The sequence below is a fragment of the Lygodium microphyllum genome, chromosome 23 (genome assembly GCF_053477565.2).
Source record: "Lygodium microphyllum isolate KBCC chromosome 23, Lygodium_microphyllum_v1.1.10, whole genome shotgun sequence".
In the NCBI taxonomy this organism is placed as follows: domain Eukaryota; kingdom Viridiplantae; phylum Streptophyta; class Polypodiopsida; order Schizaeales; family Lygodiaceae; genus Lygodium; species Lygodium microphyllum.
The window spans coordinates 67,481,410-67,484,210 of NC_141157.1; positions in this window are offsets into that span (position 1 = coordinate 67,481,410).

Below are 2,801 nucleotides of genomic sequence, written 5' to 3' on the forward strand. Positions count from 1 at the left end.
TGGCTACCATCTTTGCAATTGAAGCAAATGTCTCTTTATAATCAATCCCATAAATTTGTGCATAATCTTTGGCAACTAGTCTTGCCTTATACCCACTTGCACTACCACTTGTATTATGTTTTACTTTGTAAACCCACTTGCAACCTATAGCTTTCATTCTCTTAGGTAATGGTACCAAATCCAAAGTTTGATTTACATCCACTCAGCCATTTCCTCATCCATGGATTTCTCCCAATGCATGTGATCAATAGCTTTCTCAAAACAAGTGGGATTGACTGATTTTGTACCCTTTATCATATACACACAATGGCAAGTAGCAAAACCATCATATGTCAACTTATTTATGTGATACCTTACTCTTGTTGATGTACATGCTTGTGGAGTACTTTGTGATCCCTTTACATTAGCCTTGGTTTTCCTCACACTAAGTGTATGAACAACTAGAATACTAAACTCCTCACCATACTTTGATCTGAGCCATCAAACTCACCATCTACATGTAAATAACCTGCTAAAACAGCTAGCACACCAAGTGACTCGACCACCTTTTCTTTTTCCTTGTGTGAATCTACATTTGTTACACTTATAGGAGTACTATTGGTATGCAACATGCCATTGTACGGTCTCTGAATAGATCTATTAGAAGACGACTCTTTTGGTCCACTCAATGTCTGTGATTTTGGATGCACATTTTCTACAATCACCTTTTCTTTTTCATTATCTGTAGCATATGTTTTTCAATAGCATACCAACTACTCATCTCATCAAGCACAATATCTTTGCTCACTTGTAACTTGTGTGTATTTAGATTATAATACCTCTAACCCTTTTGCTTAAGGGAATAGCCAAAAAGTACAACTTTTTAGCCTTTGGATCCAATTTCTTTCTTAGTTCATTAGGAACATATATATATATATATGTAATGCATCCAAATACTTTAACATGTGACAAATCTGGTTTCTTGCCAGTAAACTTCTCCTTTGGTATCACATCATGCCCTACAATAGTAGGAGTCCTATTCATAATATACACAACTTTTGAGATAGCTTTAGCCCAATAATAATGAGGCATATTCTTTCCAGCCTCAAGGCTCAAGTAATTCTTGCAATGTGCATCTTCTTCCTTTCAACAACACCATTTTGTTGTAGAGTATAACTACATGTAAACTACCTTTGAATTCCATGCATTTTTTGAACATTATTGAATTCATTAGAGAGGTACTCTCCCCCTCCATCTAACCTTAAGCACCTAATTTGCACACTTGTTTGTTTCTCAATTAGATTTTCAAAATCTTGAAAATTAGAAAACAACTCTCTTTTCTCCTTCATGAATTGCACCTATACCTCCTTGAATGATAATGTAATGTGCCCCCCGTGACCCCTGTGCCTTCCCCATGAGAACCCCCCCTCCCCTAAGAAAAAATTTTCAATTTTTTTTACTCCCTCTCTCTCCCCATGCCGACTGCATGGAGGGGAGAGAGAGAGAGTGAGTGAGTGAGAGTAATGAAGAGAGGGGGGCATGCAGCCCCCCAGGTGGCGGGTGGCGGGTGGCGCCGTCCTCCCCCCATACCACCTCCCTCTATAAAGCCGCCCCGTGGGGGCTCGTCGTCAGTTAGGAGAGAGTCCCCCCCTCTTTGCATCAGCCAACAACGGCCCCTCCATCAACGCCAGGCCGCAACCCTCCTCCTTGGGCTGCATCGTCATGATCCCCCCCCCCCCCCCCGTCATCCTCAACAGGCGCGTTTTCCGCCTGGCCCTAGACCAGAGAAACCTCCCCCCCCCCTCCTCGATCGCTAGTCAGTTGCCCCCCCCCCCCCCCCCCCCCCCCCCCTCAGTGAACAAAAGGAAAGAAGGAGAGGGAGAGAGAGAGAGAGAGGGAAGAGAGAAGGAGAAGAAGAAGAAGAAGAAGAAAAGGTAGAAGAGGAAGAGGAGAGGGAGGAAAGAAGAGGAGAGAGAGAAGAGGAAGAGAAGAGGGAGAGAAGAAGAGAAGGAGAGAGAGAAGATGAAGAGGAGAGGGAGAGAAGAAGAGAAGGAGAGAGAGAAGAGAGAGGGAGAGAGAGGAGAAGAAGAAGAAGAAGGAGAAGAAGAGGGAGAGAGAGGAGAAGAACAAGAAGGAGAAGAGGGAGTGAGAGAAGGAGAAGAAGAAGGAGAAGAAGGGTGAGAGAGAAGGAGAAGAAGAAGGGGAAGAAGAGGGAGAGAGAGAAGAAGAAGAAGAAGAAGAAGAAGAAGAAGAAGAAGAAGAAGAAGAAGGAGAGAGAGAAGGAGAAGAAGAAGAAGAAGAAGAAGAAGAAGAAGAAGAAGAAGAAGGAGAGAGAGAAGGAGAAGAAGGAGAAGAAGAGGGAGAGAGAAGGCGAAGAAGAAGAAGAAGAAGAAGAAGAAGAAGAAGAGCAAGAGAGGAAAGAGGGAGAGAGAGAAGGAGAAGAAGAAGGAGAAGAAGAAGGAGAAGAAGAAGGAGAAGAAGAGGAAGAAGAGGAAGAGAGAGAGAGAAGGAGAAGAAGAGAAGAACAAGAGAGAGAGAGAGAGAGAGAGAGAGAGAGAGGAAAGCCGATGCTAGAAGGAGAAGAGGAAGGCACTCTTGGAGCAATGGGCTTCTTGCATCAAGGGTAGATCTGGAGTTGGGGATTACGAAAGTATCAACAAGACGAAGAAAGACAAAGGTTTCAACTACGAGATGGCACTTGAAGAACTTCGGTGTTTTTGAACCCTTATTCTATCTATTCTTATTGTTCTTTTAGCAGGAATGAAAGAACTTCTATGGTTCTACACACTCATAGGTCATAGTCTTCACTTTAATATCCATTG